Source organism: Cricetulus griseus, chromosome 5 (genome assembly GCF_003668045.3).
Source record: "Cricetulus griseus strain 17A/GY chromosome 5, alternate assembly CriGri-PICRH-1.0, whole genome shotgun sequence".
In the NCBI taxonomy this organism is placed as follows: Eukaryota; Metazoa; Chordata; class Mammalia; order Rodentia; family Cricetidae; genus Cricetulus; species Cricetulus griseus.
This window is the reverse complement of record NC_048598.1, coordinates 35,747,743-35,763,134: the sequence shown is the minus strand read 5'-3', so window position 1 is coordinate 35,763,134 and position 15,392 is coordinate 35,747,743.

Genomic DNA, 15,392 nt, shown 5'->3' with positions numbered 1-15,392 from the left:
TCTGTGGCTTTGGAGTCTGTCCTGGAACTAGCTCTTGTAGACCAGGCTGGTCTCGAACTCACAGAGATTCATCTGCCTCTGCCTCCCGAGTGCTGGGATTAAAGGTGTGCGCCACCAACGCCTGGCTTGTTTTGGTCTTTGAGACAGGGTCTCACCACACAGTCCTGGCTGGCATGAAAATTACTATATTATATATTAGGTTGGCCTTGAACTCACAGAGATCCACCTACCTCTGTCTCTCAAGTACTGGGACTAAATACTGGCTCTTATAATTTTTAAAAATATTTATTTCGGGGCTGGAGAGATGGCTCAGAGGTTAAGAGCACTGACTGCTCTTCCAGAGGTCCTGAGTTCAATTCCCAGCAACCACATGGTGGCTCACAACCATCCGTTATGAGATCTGGTGCCCTCTTCTGGTGTGCAGATATACATGGAAGCAGAATACTGTATACATAATAAATAAATAAAATCTTTTAAAAAATATTTATTTCATTTTATGTGCATGAGTATTTTGCCTGTACTGTGTATATGCCTGGTGCCCATGGAGGCCAGAAGAGGGAGCTAGTATCCCTTGAAACTGGAATTACAAAAGGTTGTAAGTGGCTATGTGAATGCTAGTAACTGAGCTGGGTCCTTTACAAGAGAAGCAAGTATTTTTAACTTCGAGCCACCTCTTTAGCCCCAACCTTATTCTCCTTAAATGTGCAGTTACCTAGTCACTACAGCAAGCAATAGATAAAAAGAGAATAAATTCTGTCTAAACAGGGTTTATTACAATTTTATTTATTGATATATCTTTAAAAAAATTATTAGGGTCCCAAGATATTCCAAGCTGGCCCTGAACTCAATGTGTCTGAGAATTGGCCTTAGATTCTTGATTGATCCTCCTGTTATGACTTCCCAAGTGTTGTGATTATAGCTCTAAGAAGTTTTTAAGATCATAAAATATTCCTGCTTCACATAAATTATAAGTACAATTACTTTATAATAAATACATTGATTTTGTTCCATTTAATTAAGCATAAAATCCTTGTGATTAGAACAGCAGGATTGATTAGGTCTTGAAATTTTCATATTTGAGTAGCAGAGCATGATGGGTCTTACACCCAGTTCTATACCTTCTACTCACACTGGCTTGCTGGATGATTCTCAGACCTGTATTACCTGTATTAATCTCATGCTAGGAGGACTTCTGGCTTTAATGATCAATTTTTTTTTATTTTGAGGAATACAACATGGCTTGAAATTTAGGAGACAATTATCCAAATCAGTCGTAGCCTTATGTTTTCTTTACCCCCTATTTTGAGGTCCTGGTTTGTAGTAGGATTTAGGAAATATAAACCCATATTGCGTAAATCACACACACACACACACACACACACACACACACACACACACACACTCACACACAAAGTTACCCTCCACAAAGTTCTTGCCTATTTTTTTTTTTCTGTGTGGTGCTGGGGATTGAACCCAGGGCCATGTGAAACGTAGGCAAGCATTTCTGCTACTGAGCTACACCTCTAAGGCCCCACAAACTTAACTCTTTACAATAAAGCTGAAGCCCCTTACCACAGTTCTACCCATTTATCTGCCAATTAATGATAATTCACAGTATGGACAGGTGGCTTAGCTCATTCCAGTAGTGTGGTGTCAGCTGGGGAGAACCAGCTGGAAATCCAAGGCGGGAAGAAATCCACTTTGTTCATGTCTCCCTGTGAGGATTAAAGGGGCTTCTGACGATGGAATTATCTGGAATATTGCTTCAAATCCACACTTCACTTGTGACTAATCCTCTTTTAAGATGAGCCTTCTTGGCAAAAAGCCAGGCAATAGAGGCAGTTTCTTCCTCCTGGTTTTATCTCTGGTAAGGTCAAAAGCAGAATACGACAGAGTGCAGGTAGTCTTCTTGCTGGTAGGTTTTTGTTTGCTTGCTTTTAGAATATTTAGAACCATTCCTTTATTATAGTAACTGCCAGACAATAGAAACAATAGTGCCTCTGGGGAATGTAGTTTACAAAGCATTGTTGAGGGTTTTTGTTGTTGTTGTTTTAAGCCGGGCGTTGGTGGCGCACGCCTTTAATCCCAGCACTCAGGAGGCAGAGGCAGGCAGATCTCTGTGAGTTCAAGACCAGTCTGGTCTACAAGAGCTAGTTCCTGGACAGACTCCAAAGCCACAGAGAAACCCTGTCTCGAAGAAAAAAAAAAAAAAGAAAGAAAAAAAGGTTGCTTTAGTACGTTTCTAGTTTGCCATTGATAGGAATGAAAATAAGTCTATGAATACAAATAAGTACATGCAAGTGGTGAGCTTTGGGGGTTCAGTTCTAAGGGTGAGGCCAGTTTTGATTACTATGATTTGCATCCATTCACAAATTCCTCAAGATTTATAAATAAGACAACATATTTAAAGACAAGTATCAAACCTATTTTTCTCAAATTACCAACAAAAGTACTTTTTGAAATGTGTGCTTTTGAGGTGTTTTTAAGCCTCGGAGGAAGAATTTCTTACATTTAATTGCCACAGACCTTCAGAGACGGTTTCTTTCAATATTGAGAGCCTTATTGGTCTCTCTTTAGGGGTTTCCTTTAAGTACAGTGGCTGACAAACACACTAATCTCCTTAACAATACTAAGGGAACCCCTTTTTTCTTGGATTGCTCTTAAAATGAAGGGCATTCCTAGAGTATCTTTTATTTTAATGCTGATTTATTGGCCTCATAATGCCAACGAACTACACACGGCGCTATCTAGTAAGGCAGCTAATAAACAAGGCTAAACAACGGTGATAGAGGCTTTATGTAACCAGCGAGTTGCCTTTTGCCAGGAGCGAGCTAGTCTACTTTACTGGGCAGTGGAAAATTTTAAACTTTTGACAGAAGATTTTCTGCACCCCCTTCCAAAAATAGAAAAAACGCAGCTGGGCGCTCTGCCTCGCCAAAGACCCGAGAGCTTTAAGGAGGCTTATCAGCCACTAAAACACTCCCGGAATCTCAGGATGAAATGATCTCCACCTGTTGAACAAGAAATAGGAACGTGTAAGCACTTGGTTACAAATCCAACTGCATCAAACAGAACGCTTACAAAATACAAGAGAAGAGGGGGGCGGGGGGGACTGAAAATAATAGTGATGGAGAAGAGGTAATAGAAATATGTGTGGCTGCATAGATCATTAAACTTGAAATAAAACCTTTGTGCAGCTGCTCTCTGGCTGCCATGAAGTTAGCAGCCTTGGCTAGCCCAAGCTGCTGCCGCCACGATGCTCTTGCTTCCCACAAGCTCAAAACATGGAGCAAGTGACCCATGAACCAAAGCTCTAGAACTACGAACCTAAGTAACCTTCTCTCCAAAAACAAAAGCAGTCAGTCAAAGGCCTGTCCCTTTAACCCCAGGTCCCTGGGGCAGAGGCAGGTGGATCTCTATGAGTTCAAAACCAGCCTATAATATAGGCAGGACTATAAATGAGACTGTCTCAAAAATAAAAGAAATCACAAAATAAAGAATCAAAACAAAAGAAGAGGAGCTGAAGAGATGACTCAGTGGTTAAGAGCATTTGCTGCTCTTGCAGAGGACCAAAGTTTCACTCACAGCACACCCCATTGGTTTTGCTCACAGCCACGTGCAATTCTAGCTTCAGGAGAATCCAACACCCTCCTCTGGTCTCTTCAGGCACCTGCATTTAAACACACACACACACCAAAACAAAATAAAACACAACAACAATCAAAGTCTATTTATTTATTTTAATCACTGGGTATTGTTTTTGTTCATTTTTTATTTGTATGAGTGTTTTGCCTACCGGTATGTGCACCATTTTGTGCCTGATGCCTGCAGAGGCCAGAAGAGGGTGTCATAGGTCTTGGAACTGGGGTTACAGACGATAAGTAGTGAGCCACCTTGTAGGTACTGGGACTCAAACACAGGTCCTATATGGAAGAGCAGATGGTGCTCTTAACCGCTGAGCCACCACTTCAGATACATCCCACATACACATACATTAAAAAATAAAAATAAATCTTAAAAAACGCAACTTGTACAAAGTAAACATATATTATTCAGACACACACACACACACACACACACACACACACACACACACACACACCCTTTATCTCTTTAAGACAGGAGTTCTTATAATCCAGGGTAGCGTCAAACTTACTATGTAGCCAAAGATGGCCTTGAACTCCTGATGCTCGTTCCTGCTTTCCTGGTGCTGAGATGCATGGGGTGTACTAATGCCAATGCTTTCTCCTTTTTATTGTTGCCTATGTAAATGGTTATGACTGGTGTGTGTGTGTGTATGCTTGCACGCACACACACACACACACACACACACACACACACTTTTCCATATGCTCTATATATGCTCTTTTATAGCATTGTCTAGTTTAATTCTCATAAACTTACTCCCATGAGATATATTATGATCATCTCCATTTCAGAGATGAGCAAGTTGGACCTTGGAAAAGTGAGTCGCTTGATGTTCTGAGGTTATCTAATGGCAGAACCAACCACACCTGTGGCACCACAGCCTGTCTTCAAAATCTACACCTGTGGCCTGCTCTGTTTTACCATGAAGCTATACAAAGCCAAACATTTCCTTAAGAAGAAACTGGGATGTAAGTTTCAGTGCTTTGTCTACACAGAAAGCACAGCTAAGTGAGAGACAGTCCTGTGTACTGATGGTCTCTGTTGCCATAATTTTACCCACCCACAGAGGGGCCGGGGAAAGGCACTCAGACATCCCGATGTTCTACACCACTCTCAGCCCAAAATTAACTGGACCTCCTTTTGGTATCTTTAGTTCTGAGCTTTCAACATGAAGAAGAAAGATATACAATTTCTATTTTGAAATTTAGTTAGAGCTTATAGGCAGCTATTACAAAACTTTATTCTTGTTCTATGATTCCAATTTCCAGTGTACTTTTAGCACAAGAATTTATTGTTGCTAGAATATAAACAATTTATATGGATCTGTGCTTTTCGTCAGAAGTAGTAAAGGCAACTGCACACTAGGAAGTTTGTATTCATAAAACAGATTATAAAAGGTTTATAGTAGCTGAACATAGTGGCACGTGCCTAAATTCCAGCCCTCAGGAGTCAGAGACAAGTGGGTCAAGGCCAGCCTGGTTCACATAGCAGGTTCCACGTCAGCCAGGGCTACAAAATGAGACCTTGTCTCAAAAAGAAAAAAAATAAACTATAGAAGAGGAAAACTAAAGTTTGAGTAGTATTTTATAATTAAATATTCCTTTTAAGAGAATTCTCAACAGAACAATCTCAAATGGTAGAAAGACTTAAGGACATGCTCAACATCCTTAGTCATCAGGAAAATGCAAATCAAAACTACTCTGAGATTCCATCTTACACTGATCAGAATGGCTAAGATCAAAAACACCAATGACAGCTGATGCTGGAGAGGATGAGAGGATGTGGAGAAAGGGGAACACTACTCCATTGCTGGTGGGAGTGCAAACTTGTACAGCTGCTGAGGAAATCAGTATGGTGATTTCTCAGGAAATTAGGGATCAACCTACATTAAGACCCTGCAATACTACTGTTAGGCACATACCCAAAGGAGGCGCATTCACACCACAAGGACATTTGCTCAACTATGTTCATAGCAACATTATTCGTAATAGCCAGAACTTGGAAACAGCCTAGATGCCCTTCAACTGAGAATGGATAAAGAAAATGCGGTATATTTACACAATGGAGTAAGAAACAATGACATCCTAAAATTCACAGGCAAATGGACAGAACTAGGAAAAAAAAAAAAAAACATCTAAGTGAGGTAACCCAAAGCCAGAAAGACAAATACAGTATGTACTCACTCAAAAGTGGATATCAGATATAAAGTGAAAGATACTCAGCCTACAATCCACAAAACCCCAAAGCTAGACCCCTCTTCCAGAAACAGATGGAAGCTGATGCAGAAATCCACAACTAACCAATGGGCCAAGCTCCTGGAGTAAAATCAAAGTGAGGGAGAAGCGATAATATGAACAAAGGAGTCAAGATCATGATAGGGAAACCCATAGACTCAGCTGACCTGAGCTAGTGAGAGATCACTGAGTCAGGTCTGACAAATGGGGAACCTGCATAACACCAACTTAGACTCCTTAAATATAGGTAACAATGGTGTGACTGGGAAAATATATGAGGCAACTGGCAGTGGGTCCAAGATCTAACACTAATGCACAAACTGACTTAGTGGAGCCCATTCTATTTGGAGAGATACCTGCTCGGCCTAGACACAAGGGTGTGGGGGGGGTGGAGAGGGACCTTGGTCCTGTCTCATCTAAATGATGGGCCAGACTTAGTAGACTTCCTAGGGGAGGCCTTACCCTCTGAGGAGCAGATGGAAGGAGGAAGGGAGGAGGGAGCAGAGGGAGAAGAGAAGAGAAGAGAAACTGGGATTGGATGTAAAAAAAATAGATAAAATTTTTTTAAATTCCCTTCATTTTTATTTTATGTGTATGGGCATTTTACTTGCATATATGTGGGCAATGCCTTTGAAGAAGAAGAGGACATCAGGTCCCCTGGGACTGCAGTTGTGGATAGTTGTGAGTCACCATGTCAGTGCTGTGAATCAAACCTTTGAAACAGCAGCTACTACATTTAACTGCTGAGCCATCTTTCCAGCCCGAGAGTAGTATTTTCTAAAAGGGTGACAACCAAGAACTCCCCTACTTTCTCTCAATATGTTCCCATACAGATCGAAGTATTTTCAGGGCCAAATTTGAGTTAGGAGACCATAGAAGATGTAAAATAATTCCTAGACTTGTTTGGTTTGAGCCTTCCCTTTCCCCAAATAATGCATGACATGCAACCAATAATAATTAGGACATGACAACATAGCTGGTGCAATTTCATGATGGCCCTATGATTAAATAGCTGAAATTGGTTTTATTAAATGACCTAAAACTAATGTGAATACTTTTCTGAGTCCAGGACAAACTCTTTTTTTTTAAAGTTTCCTCTTACATCTCTGTCACAGAAAAAACAACCATGACTTACTACAAAAGTATTTCACTGAATTGTTTGGAGAAGATAATAATTCATTTTGGAAGTACATTGCATAAAAAGATATGCCAATAAATGTCTGGTGGGGTTTGGAAAGCTGACCTAGTGAATCAAACAGAAATGTAGATTAGATTTCTGAAATAAAAGTCTGGGCTCTTTGCTGACACACTACACATGCTTAGGCCAGGTATTGGTTCTCTCACTATTTCAGGTTCTCCACCTTTAAAATAGGGGTGTCAATATTAGCTATCGTCAGCATAACACTTGGAGAACTTCAGATAGAAGGCTCCAGAAGTGTTCTGCTATCTGCAGCATGACCTCATACTGTTTGAGGAGTGGCTCTGTCAGGCTGATTATTCTAATACCTTATTTCTAAATATTTCTTCAACTTGCTTTCTGACTTATTCATTTCTATATATACACACTAGGTATTTTCATTGTGTTGTTTGTGTTCTTAGAATATTGATGATTTGAAGAAATTAATAAACTAGGTTTTAAGGGTTTTATTGTGCTTAAAATCTAAAAATAGCCTTTAAACAGTTTCTAATTAGGGGAAGTAGCTACCCAGGAGAGTTACATAGTATTAGCTTACTCTAGGCATTTCTCTTGCTTAGTTGTAATTTATTTCATATTACAAGGTAATTTATAGTATATATGTATATTTGTATTCCTGTTTGCTCTTTGAAAGATTTAGGGCAGATATGGAAACTGCCATAAATGTTGATATTTGTCTCTTTTCTTTTCAAAAAATTTTAATTAAAATTTATATGTATTTATTTCTGTGTTTATGTGTGGAGATGTGTGGCCATGCCACATATGTGGTCTAAAAACAACCCACATGGAGTAGATTCTCTCCTATCATGTGGATAGAGTTGAGGTTATCTGTCTTGGTGGTGAACACCTTGACTGGCTCAACTAACACACTGGCCCTGTTCATGTCTCTATTCTAGAGAAAAGAGATAATAAGAAGGTAGGGTTAGTGACTTAAAACTAAATCTAAACTCAACTAATAGTTCAACCAACTAATATATGTTGATCTCCTTGGGAAAACTGGAAAGGCTGTAAAGGTCAAAGGGCCACCTTGGGAATGACCAGTTGACTAAAGAAAAAAAAAGTTGCTGGTTCAATAACAAAATGTAGAGGTAAAGTCAGAGATAAGCAGTTGGCTATTTCTCAAGAACAGAGCACTTCATTCCCTCTGTATCTGTCAACATGCTTATCTACAGCTAATAAAAATATTTCAGGGGGGCACCTTTGCTCTTTGGAACGCTCTGGTTAATAACAGAAGGCCTTATTTTGTTTCTAAAGGAAAAGATTTCATTGGCAATCTGCCAAGTAAGATAGTGTGTGTTAGTATGTGTGTAGGCTGGAGGTTGAAGTCAAGGTGATGAGATTACAGAGGTGGCCTGCTTTTTATGTGGGTGCTGGGATCCAATCCCTGCTCCTCATCCTTGTATACCAGGTGCTCTACTGACTGAGCTATCTCCCAGCCCCAAAGATACATTTTTTTTAAAGCAGCATTAAACTATTCAAACACAGCTTGAAATATCTATTGGATGAATCATGGACTATAAGAAAAAAAGACCCTTTTTAGAGGAGATATCAAACAAAACACTTTGGGCTTTAGAGTAATTTCAACTATAATAACCTTTGACAATTTTATAGAATCAATGTTGAGAGAGACTAAAGATCGTCAACCGTGTTGACAATTTTTTTTTTCCTCTGGGAGAGATGTAAAAAACATCTACCCCCTCCTGCTAAGGCCCCCATGAAAAACCAAGGTACAATTCCACCAAAATTTACCAGGAGAACCAAGGAATTTATTAGCTTTCCTCACAGAGCAATGGGTGAGAGGTTACCAGCAGTAGTGTAGGTGATGTTAAGGCAGCCATCCTGGCAAGTGTGCACTCAGCAGGTGATGACTTCTCCATGGCTATATAGATGGAACCACCCCCATCCTTCCCCACCTATGTCCTCAAGATCCTCCCCCAAGACCATGAGCAATTAGGGCAGGTCATAAACTAGTTGAGAGGGGTGGCTGGATACTCAGGTGAGGGTCACATAACCCTCCATGGTCCTCCCTAGGAAGGGAGATAAATAGTCATTAGGCCCAGCTGTGAGCGTCCCAGCAGACACATCCCAAAGATGGTGGCAGTTTTCTCAGAGAGTAGTCCTGTATAAAAATGTAATGTACATTCAGATTAGGAAATCGGAATCATAGTAGGACTTTCTCATTAGAAATTCTAACAGAATTCCAGTGATAGAAGGCTGCAGGTTTCATTAGCTTAATCCAAAGACCTTATGGGTCATGGACCATTTTATTTCCAAAATTATATCTTTTCCATGTTGATAACTTACAAGACATGGTTTGTTATCATTTTCCTCCTTAAGAATAGCAGGTATTATGATGGGCACAATGATGGCTAAGTACGCATGTTCTGAAAGAAAATAACACTGGTTCTGAAGTCAAATTACATGACTTCAGATCCCACTAGATCTTCAGTTACTAACTGTTCTCTGTATCTTTTTAAAAAGTATATTTCTTTTATTTTTTTAAAATTTATGTGTGTATGTTTGTCCATAGGTATGCACATGTGTGCATGGGTGCCCATAGAGGCAGAAGAGGGTGACAGATCCCCTGGAGCTCGAGTTATGGACTGTTGTGAGTCTATGTGGGTTGCTAGGAATTGAACTCTGATCCTTTGGAACAGTACCAAGCAGTCTTGATTACTGAGCCATCTCTCCATCCCCAGTTCTTTGTATTTGTTTCTTTCCCTCTCCCCCTCCCTCCCTCCCTCTCTCTCTCTCTCTCTCTCTCTCTCTCTCTCTCTCTCTCTCTCTCTCTGGTTTTTCAAGACAGGGTTTCTCTGTGTAACAGTCCTGCCTGTCCTGGCACTCACTCTGTAGACCAGGCTGGCCTCGAACTTACTGAGATCTGCCTGCTTCTGCCTCCCAAATGCTGGGATTAAAGGCGTGCGCCACCACCACCCAGTGTTTGCTTTTCTTTTATAAATTCTTTTGCAGCAAAGTCTCACAGTGTAGTCCTGTCTCTCCTGGAACTCACTGCATAGACCAGTTGGCCTCAAATTCACAGAGATGTACCCTCCTGCTTCTGCCTACCAAATTCTGGGATTAAATGTGTGCACCACCATGCCCAGCCAAATTGTTTCTTAATTTAAATTGCTATTTTATACTTATGTGTGCCTGTCTATATACCCTGTGTATGCCTGCTGCATGTGGAGACTAGGAGGAGGCATCAGATACCCTAGGAACTGTAGTTGCAGACTGTTGTGAGTTTCTATGTGGGTGCTCCGAATGAAACCTGGGTCCCCTGGAACAGCAGCCAGTGCTCTTAAGCTGCTGAGCTGTCTCTCTAGCACCACCATTAAAGATTTATACTTATGCAGCACGGTATGCTAATTATTTAGTATGGAGGTCAGAAAACAACTTGTGGGAGTTGGTTCCTATTTCCCATCATGCTAGACCTGAGGACTGAACTCAGGTTGTTAGATTTGGCAGGAACTGCCTTCGCCCTAAGAACCATTTTGCCAATGCTGTTTCCCTTCCTCCAGCAGCTAAGTACTATTTATTTCAATGTCACAAAGAGTAAGTGCAACACTGTATGCATGCCACCTTGAATGGTTCTTGGCTCATTTTAAGTAACAGACTTGAATGACACTCCATTTGCACACTACACTAAGTTTGAAATATAACACAAATTTCTTCTTTGAGAATCAGATTCTGGCATGTGGGGTCGTGTGTGTGTGTGTGTGTGTGTGTGTGTGTGTGTGTGTGTGTGTGTGTGTGTGTATGTGTGTATGCATTGTGGAAGGTCAGAGGTCAACTCCAGGTGTTTCCTCAGTCACTCTTCACCTCATTTTTTGAGACAGGGTTTCTCACTGAACCTGACTAGACTAGCTGACCAGGAACCTGTCTGCATCCCCAGGCCCCACCCCACTGGGATTACAAAAGCACCTAACACTGGGCTGGGCTTTTTGCTTGGGCGCTAGGGATTTGAACTCAGGTCCTCATGCTTATGTGATAAACTCTTCAGAAAAGCCATCTCCCCAACCCAAAATTTAATGTACATGTTTATTATGGCATATCCTATCAACACCTGGGGTGAGGGTGGGGGTATGAAGCAGAATGGGAGAAAGAAGTCATGCTGTAGAGTAGTAATAAGCCACCACAGAGGCATTGAAGAGGCCAAGCCTCTGTATCACCCCGTCAGGCATTGTATACGTTTTAGCTAGTCAGCCTTTTTTCCTTCCACACAACATTTACAACTGTTTTCTATTTCTGTGAAGGAAGTCTTGAGTATTTTGTAAGAAACTGAACTGAATCTGTTGACCACTTCAGATAGTGTAGACTTTTTATCAGTATTCTTTCAATCCATGAATGTGGGATGTCTTTCTGGTTTATGTCCGCTTCAGTTGGTTAATTAGGTTTGTTACAGTATGAGGATTGAATGCAGGGCCTATGCACGGAATGCAGGTGTTCTTCTTGTGGAGGATACTCACAACCTGGAGCTTCCATTGAAGACGCCTGTGGTGATATATTGTTTAATATGTAAGAAAGCTTGCCTGGGGATCAGAATGCAAAGCTAGCCATAGAAGCTGGGCAGAGGCAGATGGATCTCTGTGAGTTCAAGGCCACCCAGGGCTACTTGAGAACGAATCAGTCTGGAAGAATAACAGAGCTCACACCTTTAATTCCAGCACTAGAGAGGTATGTAAGACAGGAGCAAAGGGTCTCATGAGAGATTCAGTTTCCAGTCACAGGGAAACAGGATCTCCATTTCAGCCTTGGTAGAGGTAAGAGCTACTGGCTGGCTGCTTTGCTTTTCTGATCATCAGCTTGAACCCTAATATCTGTCTCTGGGTTTTTATTATTCGCGCTACCAGAGGCCATTCATTCCTTGGTTGAATTTGTTCTTAGTATTGGTTTGTTTGTTTATATCTCTCTGTGAGTGAGTGAGTGTGTGTGTGTGTGTGTGTGTGTGTGTGTGTTAAAAATAAAATAAACGGAATTTCCTTTGTAATTTCTTAGCAGTTTTGTTATTGGTATATCACAAAATTTATTTGTACATTTTATATTTCACAAACTAACTGAATTGATGGGTTCTAGCAGTTATTTTTGGTAGGATGTTAGGTTTTTCCTTAGACAAAGACATGCTGTGTTTGAGTAGGATAAGTTTATTTTTTTAAAGAAAATTTTTATTTATATATTTTTATTTCATGTGTATTGGGGGTTTTGCTTGCATGTATGTCTGTATGGGGATGTCACATCCCCTGGAACTGGAGTTACAGTTGTGAGCTGTCATGTGAGTGTTGGGGATTGAACCTGGGTCTTCTGGAAGAACAGTCAGTGCTCTTAACTACTGAGCCATCCTCCCAGCCCCTTACCTTCTCCTTACTATTTAGGTACCTTCATTTGTTTCTCTTGTTATATTGTCCTGAATAAGATTTCCAATATTGTATTTAATAAAAATAATTAAAGTATATATCTCTGTCTTGTCCTTAACATTAGAGAAAATGATCTGAATTTTTGTGCATTGGTGTTGACTTTATCATCTATAGCCTTTGTTCTGCTGTGTTTATTGTACTGAAATGTATTCCTTCAATGCCTAATTTTTGAGTTATTTTTATTTATTATGAAGGAATGTTGACTTCCTTTTAATTAATTAGATTATTTGCTTATTTTTGTGTTTTTGAGACAGGGTCTTACTCCATAGTGCAATCTGACCTGGAACTCAAAGTAATCCTCCTGCCACAGCATTCTGAGTGTCGGGATTTGCAGGTGTGAATAAAATTACTAGCAGAATTTTATGAAATTGTTTTTTGTACTGGCTGAAAAAAATTTTGTTTTTTGTTAATGATATTGTGGTTTTGTTTTTTTGGGGGGTTGGTTTTGTTTTGTTTTGTTTTGTTTTGAGACAGGGTTTCTCTCTGAAACAGCTCTGGCTATTCTGGCACTCTCTTTGTAGACCTGGTTGGCCTTGAACTCACAGAAATCCACCTGCCTTTGCCTCTCGAGTGCTGGGATTAAAGGAGTGTGCCACCAACGCCCAGCTGACACTGTGTTTTTTATTTCCATATATTGAGCTGCCCCTGCATCTCTGGGACAATTCCTAGTTGATCATGGTGTATCATCTTTATATATGCCGCTGGATTTGATTTGGTAGTGTTTCTCTGAAAATTCTTGCGTGTGTTTATCAGGGATGCTGGCATGCACTGTTTGATCTTGTCATTGTGTCCTTTCCTGGGTCTAGTATTAGGGTAGTGTTGTCCTCATGGTTTGTGTTTGAAGAGTTTCCTTCGTTTTAATTTTCTGAAATAGTTTAAGAAGAACTGTTATTGGTTCTTTTAAAGTTTGGGAAAATTCAGCAGTGAAGCTGCCTGGCCCTGGGCTTTCCTTTGTTGGGAGACTTTCATTACTGACTCAATCTTGGTTCTTTATTACAGTTTAGTTCAAATCTCCCATGTTCTCTTGGTTCCTTTGTGATAGGTTGTATGTGTTCAGAACTTACACATTTTTTCCTAGGTTTTCAAATTTGTATATAATTATTCACAATAGTCCTTAACGACTTTTAGTATCTCTGTGTTATCAGTTATAATGCCTTTTAAATATTTATCACTGTGTGTGTGTGTGCAACATGGGCACACATGTACCCCAGTTTGTGGGTAGGGAGCAGCAGACAGCCTGCAGGAGTCAGTTCTCATCTACCATGTTGGTTCTGGTGTTCAGACTCAGGTGGCCAGGTTTGGTGGCAAGAGTCTTTATCATTTTTTCCTGACATATTTTAGATATCTCTAATTTTTTAGATCTATTTATTTTATATGTATGGGTGTTTTGCCTGCATGTACATAGACATGTACACACATGGTGCCCTTGGAGGTTGGAAGAGAGCATCAGATCTCCTAGAACTGGAGTTAGAGACTGTTATGAGCCACCACATGGGTGCTGGCAACTGAACCCTTGTCCTCTGTAGGAGAAACATGGGCTTTAAACTGCTGAGCCACCTCTCCATCTACTCCCTCCCCTTCGTCAAAAAAAAAAAAAGTTTTGTCAATTTTATCTTTTTGCAACACTCCAGTTCTTTTCTTCAACTTATAAGGAGAAAGGGTTGTTTGAACACATGGTGTCAGGGTGCTCATCTATGTCTGCTTGGTCATGTTACTTTTGGATTTGTGGCAAGACCATGTCAGGAACGCATGACAGAATGGAACCACTCACCTCATGGCCAAGAAGGACTGAAGGCCTGGGATTCCACAGTCCTGTCCAGGGTACGTCACTAATGACCTGGTGACTTGCCCAGCCACTAATCCTTACCTTTTAAAGTTTCCATTGCCACCCAACAGTGTCAAGATGGGGCCTAAGCCTCTAACACAGTAGTTCACAACCTTCCTAATGCTACAGTCCTTTAACACAGTTCCTCATGTTGTGGTGACTCTGACCATATAAAATGACATAAAATTATGTCGTTACTACTTCATAACTATAATTTTTCTGTTATGAATCATCATGTAAATACCTAATATGCATTATATGTGACACCAAAGGAGTCAAGACCCACAGGTTGGGAACTGTTGCTCTAACTTACACATGGGTCTTTGGGGACAATGCAAATCTAAATAATAGCAGGTTGTTCGTTCTGTTTGTTTGTTGAGATAGTGTTTCTCTGTGTAGCTTTGTAGACTAGGCTGGCCTCAAAATCACTGAGGTTGACTATGAACCCTTGACCCTCCTGTCTCCACTTCCCAAATGCTAAGATTGAACAAGTGTGGTTACCATACCCAGAAAATTTTATTAATTTTTGATGTAGGCACTTACTATAATAAATTTCTCTCCTAATACCACTGCAGCAACTTCAGTTGCAGAAGCACACCTCTGTACATAAATATCTATTAACAGGCAGGACTAGTTAATGACTGGATCATTTTACTTGTGTGTGTGTATGTGTGTGTGTGTGTGTGTGTGTGTGTGTGTGTGTGTGTGTGTGTATGTGTATGTGGCTTTTTTTTTTTCTAGACAGGACTGCCATAGGTTACATAATATAGTCTCTTAGGCAATATAACCGGATTTAAGATTTGATAGCTGTTTTAGAAACACTCAGACGGCAATGGCTGGATGTGGTAGTGCATGCCTTTAATCCTGGCACTCAGGTGAATTTCTGAGTTCAAAGCCAGCCTTTGAACTGGGCTATGTTTCGTAGTGAGTTCCAGGTCAGACAGAGCTACATAGAGAAACCCTCTGGGCCTCTACCACTTGTGCTGGTGGCCCTCATCTCTCCTTACTTATAATACTTCCGAACCCAGGATCAAATGGTTACATAAAGCTCTTGGAAAGGACTCAAAACAACAGGAAAA